We start from the raw sequence: 6691 nt of genomic DNA, 5'->3' as shown, positions 1-6691 counted from the left end.
CGTTCAAGCTCAAACCGGTGCGCAACGTTTTGCTACGGTTTCCGGGTTGAACGACATGTTTGGTGTGCAACCGGGTTTGAGATACGTTTTCTCTTGTTTGGTGGGTGTGTCAAACATGTCAGCCCAATCAGCAGCAACATGTATATCCTCCTGAGAACCAGAAATATAAAGCCTTGTGAATTTAGTATTTTTTCATATCATTACATTGTTTAGAGCATAAGAAAAAAACGGTAAAATAACATTTTTGAAAAATTATATTTTATTCATAAGTTATGCAATGTCCTCTGTAGAGGACACCGGGACTCAGTTTTTCTAAAAAAATAAAATGACAAGAGTTGACATGAAAAGGCAAAAACAATGGGAATTTTTTTTAAATCGCCAATCAGTTTTTAGGTTCAATTGAACGACATGTTTGGTGTGCAACCGAGTTTGAGATACGTTTTCTCTTGGGTGGGTGTGTCAAACATGTCAGCCCAATCAGCAGCAACATGTATATCCTCCTGAGAACCAGAAATATAAAGCCTTGTGAATTTAGTATTTTTTCATATCATTACATTGTTTAGAGCATAAGAAAAAAACGGTAAAATAACATTTTTGAAAAATTATATTTTATTCATAAGTTATGCAATGTCCTCTGTAGAGGACACCGGGACTCAGTTTTTCTAAAAAAATAAAATGACAAGAGTTGACATGAAAAGGCAAAAACAATGGGAATTTTTTTTAAATCGCCAATCAGTTTTTAGGTTCAGGATTTTTTTATAGCTAACTTTGTTTAAGGATGGTTCTCAACTATGTTATAAAATATATATAAAAATGATTTGATATACCATTTCGCTTTACGCAATATGTGTGTAGAAGTGCCATAAACTGGTTTTCCCATTAAGCACAATGTTATCTATACACTGTATCTAATTTGCATATTAAAGTGCTGTTGGGACAGCATGTTGAAAAAAGAAGTGTAATAATGGGAGTAGTAATTGGCCAGATTTTCATAATAATATCTAATATTTCATAAGAATATTGATATGTAATTTGTTTTCCTATTCAATTCTTTTGTCTCCCAAAATGTATAATAAACATGCTTTTAGTCCTGGTGTCCTCTACAGTGGACATGTATGAAATTATGTATATTAAGTCATATTTTGATTTGAAACCCCATAACATTTTCCGGAGATGTTGATTTATGACAAACAATTTGAAAATTAATCAGATTTAAATTATAATTACAAAATATGATCATATTTCCATAAGGATGTACAATTTTATCACTAAATTAATGTCAGCCATTTTTAAAAACCAAGGAGAGGGAGTGGTAATGGGGAAACATCCAATCATTTGGTATCTCTGGAAAGCCCTGAATGTGCTCTGTACAGGACATCCAGACTTACAACTGTGACATGTGCGGTCTCAGAGAAATGCACTCAAATATAATGTCCACTACAGAGGCAAAAACTCCATAGCTGGGTCTCAGGAGGATATAAACCATGCGAGACAGCTCTAGACAGCTCGCATGATGTAATTAACATCAAAATAAATTCCCAAGAGCAAGTATATTGTTTGCACATGTTTATTTACATTAAAGACAAAATAACTGAAATAATAAGAGCACAAGTATAGTTCTGGAACTTATTTAAGTCTGTCTAAATATCATTCAGTAATTGCAATGTCTTCTGGTCCATATCCTTTCCAAAGGAAGGTGTGCTATAGACACTGATTAATGTAACATAAAAATACTATACATATTTATATATTTTGTTATTGTATTTTGGAGTGACACTTTCATAAGCTTTTCTATACCCCTCTGATTATATAATGGTAAATATTACAATAACATAGCACAACAAGCAATAATGATAAGCCTAATACTCACAATAAAAATAATAAGGTCATATAGATCATAACACAGTCTCGGAGGTAAGAAGTGGATTATCCTTCACCTGGGGTGTATTCCAGAAAGCACGGTTAATTTACCATCAGCTAAACCCTGAACTTTCGGTTGATTAACCCCAAACCTTGCTTACTCGAGGTATGTGTGGTTCCAAAAACGCGTCCGGGAGTAAGTTCATTCAACTCCGAGTATGTTCCTGGTTAAGACTCAAGACATTCTCAACAGAGCGAGGAATCAATGCTGTTTCTTTCTTCTTCTTTTCTTCAATGGGCGTTTACATGCTTAGTGCATATCGCCACCTAATTGATGGTTGTGCAATCATTTTTATTTCTTTTCCGTCTAATCTTTAATCCTTGAGAATATGAATTATATTGTTTGTTTGATGCTAATTATATATTAAGTCATATCAGATATGTATTTTGATTTAGAATTGAGACATTATAGAAAATGCCGATCCATGTGTGAGATGATAATATAAAATGTAATAAATAAATATGAAACATTACCTTGTCATAGTGTTTTACAATTTATACAGATAACTGTTATTTATGCCAATAAAATAAATATAATAACCATATTAGAATAATATATTACCTTATTCAGACCAGATGGTGGATCAGCACCTAGAAAGGACCTCCACAGCCCTGAAAGACAGCGGAGACCAGGACAACTAGATGAGCCCCAGATACAGATCCCCTGTAAAGGCCTTGTCTCAGACGACCACCGGGACAAGACCACAGGAACCAGATGAGTCCTCTGCACAATGTGACTTTGCTGCAGCCTGGAATTGAACTGCTGGTTTCGTCTGGTCAGAGGAGAACTGGCCCCCCGATTGAGCCTGGTTTCTCCCAAGGTTTTTTCTCCATTCTGTCACCGATGGAGTTTTGGTTCCTTGCCGCTGTCGCCTCTGGCTTGCTTAGTTGGGGACACTTCATTTCCAGCGTTATCGTCGACTTGATTGCACAGACACTATTTAAACTGAACTGAGCTGGATGTTGACATCACTGAATTCAATGATGAACTGTCTTTAACTGAAAAATTAGTGTTTACTATTGTCACTTTGCATTATTGACACACTATTTTCCTAATTAATGCTGTTCAGTTGCTTTGACACAATCTGTATTGTTAAAAGCTCTATATAAATAAAGGTGACTTGACATATTTATTACTTACATTAGCGCTTCATCATTAGCATATCATACAAATATATATATATATATATATATAATAGGCTATATTACATATTGTAATATTATATAATGTTGTGCGCTATCTGTCACGCCCACTGTCGGCTCGTCAGTAGATCACACGTGCGCTGAAGTGAACTAAACCTGGAACATAACCTGCTCTCATCGCAGGCAGGTTATCTTCAGAGAGCAAGTTGCTATGGTTACTTACATACCCTGAAAGTAACCTCCGATTTTGGAACCGAAAGCTGAGGTTATCCGCTCGCTTATCCTCAAACATACCCGGGTATGTCACATAACCTGCTTTTTGGAATACCCCCCAGAAATGTTTGTCTTTTCATCCTGAAATGCGAGGCACATGTTGGATCACAATAATTAGGAACCACAGTTTCCACAAATCCCTTCACTCGATTGGGATGTTCTCTTTTATTCTGGAGGGCAAGGGCAGTGACTGTAACATCGAGCGTATTTTGCAGTATTAAACACGTATTTATACCGATTTCATCAGGCTCCGTAAATTCTTCAAAAAGAGCACAAAGAATGGCCTTCTCAGCTGCCGTAGTTGCAACTCTTGCGTCATCAGAACAGGGTGTTCAACGCACCACCGTTTCCGTTTAAAACACGTTTTGCAACGTTTTGCCGGTGCTGAACGCAGCCCAGCTGAGAGAGTTTTGTTAGATTCAGGAGAAAGGTGTGCTGTTTGTTTAGATCGGGTTCATGTTATTGTGTAAATATTGAGTTTATAGCCAACATACAGTTACGTTGCAAATCAATTTAATGGCGCAATGCTCAGTATTTTGCCACCACAGTTGTCAAAAACTAAGTTATTTCTGAATTCTGAAAGCTTACGCTGTCTGAAGGAGATCCCATCTAATTCATTATAGTTATAAAGTAACTGCAGTTATTATATTTTTGTGTTAAACTGTAGATCCTGTTTTCAAATAATAAACTGTGGAGCACATAAGGGGACGAAATGGGAACGAATTACTCGCAAAACCTATTCTCTTGCAAAAGTAGGCTACAGTATTAATTCATTCATTTTATTTGATTTCGTTTTGTTTTATTTTATTTTACTCCCATCTCTTCACAAAAGGTTTGCCAGCAAACTGATAATTTCTCACGGGAACGCAAAAGGTTTGCGAGTGTTTTCACAAAAGTATTTTTTCTCTCCCACCTAATAGTTTTTTCCTATCACCAAGTCCCTTTAAGGGCCCCTGTGAATACAAAATAATATAAATAATCTTAATTATTTAGGCCCCTGTAGAAAGATTCTAAAAGTGCAATACAACAAGTAAGTCACAATCACATACTACAGGGTGTTTACATTTTTTTTAAATCAGTATAAACGTTTTGCTTGCATGTAAGGCATTTAAGTAGTAAATTCAGCCATCTACAGGAGACATCGAGGCACTGCAGTGACATTCTAGTTGATTTGCTTCAGAGAGCAAATCAACTAGATCAACTTTTTTTATATATATATATATACAGTCACTGCCTTTGCTGTCCAGAATAAAAGAGAACATCCCAACCGAGTGAAGGGATTTGTGGAAACTGTGGTTCCTAATTATTGTGATCTCAAAAAGTTGCCCATGTGTCATCAGTCTATTTGATGGGTAAATATCATTTAAAGCAAAATACCTTAAATTTAAACCCAGCTGCACAGTATTTGCTTCTGATCTACATTTATTATTGACTCCACTTCAGAAAGTCTCCTCCAATAAAAATGCTTTGAAGACATCTCATAAAAAAAAAAAAAAGGAAACCTGAATTTGACGTAAACAATAGGTCTGAATAAGATATAAACGTATGCAATTCATACGGGAAATAATGTAGCCTATTAGATCATTACATGAAATCATATTTTAAACCTATATTTTACATAGATGATTTAAACATATATCATTTTAATCTCTCAATTCTGACTTTTTTCCTCACAATTGCAAGTTTAGGTTCCCAGATTCAGCCATTATAACTCGCAATTCCGAGTTTAGGCTATTCCGCGCTCACGCACGCAGTTCTGATTGTCCTTCAGAACAGTGAGATGGCCTATAAACTGCAAGAAACAGAAAAGTCTGACTTGTGAGATAGAAACTGGATATTACACATGGCTTCCATAGACTGCAACTGTCATTTTCTCACTGATCAGTGCATTTTCTGCCACCCCCTACTAACCCTACCCCACTAAATCCGGCCCATCACAGAAAGATTTCTCCATTTTTTGATTTAAAAAACGAACAAAACATTTTAGGATGTTTTTAAGCCATTTGATTTGTGAGGTCACAGTGTCCTCGCAAACGTAGGCTAACAGGCTACATCTGAAATTGTCATATGATTATTTGTTTTGCTTCTTGTATGACTCCTGATACATTCACATGTTTAAAAAGAAAGAAAGCAGAGATGAATGTCACTCTTTTCTGCCACTAGGAATCACACAAGCTTCAGTCTGATCCAACCCTTACGAAGATCTGAGATGACCGAACACCTGAGAAGAAAGAGATGATGCCAACCCTGCACCAACATAGGCCTACACAACTACCAAACCGTGCTTTAACCTAAGTTTAATTGCAACATATAATCATTGCATTAACTGCATGATTTCTGCCATATAGTCATCAACTTGACATAGTCACCACTGATAAGCTACTAATAAATATAATGTAGAAACTTTAATTTTCTGTAAAGCTGCTTTGCAACGATTTGTATTGTGATAAGCGCTGTACAAATAGACTGGACGCTCCTTCCACTGGTCTCGTGTTCGTAAGATGCAGCACCCCCTGTTGACCGCTATTATTCTTAGATACTGTTGCTAACAACAGTCCACCCTCTCAGCCGGAGGCAGACGACTAACCTCACCTGAAGAGTTATAAAGGTAAGACTTTATTTACCCAGTTCGTTAGTGAACACGACACAGCAGTTTAAATAGTGGTTAAAGAATTAACCCCTTAGAAACGCATTAGAAATGACTTTTAGTCATAGAAAGTGTTAGGAAAAGGTACGGTGGCGTCTGATAGGGGAAATCTTTCTCTGTCACTTTCCTCGTCCTCTGCTTCATATTCATTAATAAACTTCTCATTTAAATTATTGTTTTATTATTATTATTATTATTGAAAGGCCTCTGGTTTTTTTATGAATCGTTCGGGGCTCGCACCACAGAAGACAGGCGCATTGCTGGGCAGATCAAATCATTTTACAATCAGTGAAACAAACGTTTCATGTGCGATACTTCATGTGTACACCATATTTTCTATCCACCTTATTTTTTCACTTACACTCTAAAAAAATGCTGGGTTAAAAAATATAACCCAGTGCTGGGTTAAAAAGGGACAACCCCAGCTATTGGGTTGCTTTGACCCAGCGGTTGGGTTGTTGGGACCCAGCTTTTGGGTTGCTTTGACCCAGCTGTTGGGTTGCTGTGACCCAGCGGTTGGGTTGTTTTGACCCAGCGGTTGGGTTGTTTTGACCCAGCTGTTGGGTTGTTGGGACCCAGCTTTTGGGTTGCTGTGACCCAGCGGTTCGGTTGCTGTGACCCAGCTGTTGGGTTGTTTTGACCCAGCGGTTCGGTTGCTATGACCCAGCTGTTGGGTTGTTTTGACCCAGCGGTTGGGTTGCTTTGACC

At 37.1% G+C, this 6691-nt stretch overlaps 1 protein-coding gene across 1 annotated transcript in view; it reads left to right on the top strand.

The window, feature by feature from the left end:
- Positions 1-5473: 5473 nt before the first annotated feature.
- The window catches only part of odad1 (outer dynein arm docking complex subunit 1), an 8481-nt gene continuing 7263 nt past the window's right edge, over positions 5474-6691 (top strand). The window contains exon 1 of the mRNA XM_016282477.1: positions 5474-5944. The gene's annotated coding sequence lies outside the window, so the exon portion shown is untranslated. The remainder of the gene's footprint in view (positions 5945-6691) is intronic.

Source organism: Sinocyclocheilus grahami, unplaced genomic scaffold (assembly GCF_001515645.1).
Source record: "Sinocyclocheilus grahami isolate Dianchi unplaced genomic scaffold, SAMN03320097.WGS_v1.1 scaffold160.1, whole genome shotgun sequence".
Taxonomy (NCBI): Eukaryota; Metazoa; Chordata; class Actinopteri; order Cypriniformes; family Cyprinidae; genus Sinocyclocheilus; species Sinocyclocheilus grahami.
The sequence above is the reverse complement of the archived record's forward strand: the minus strand, read 5'-3'. Positions and strand labels throughout refer to the sequence as shown.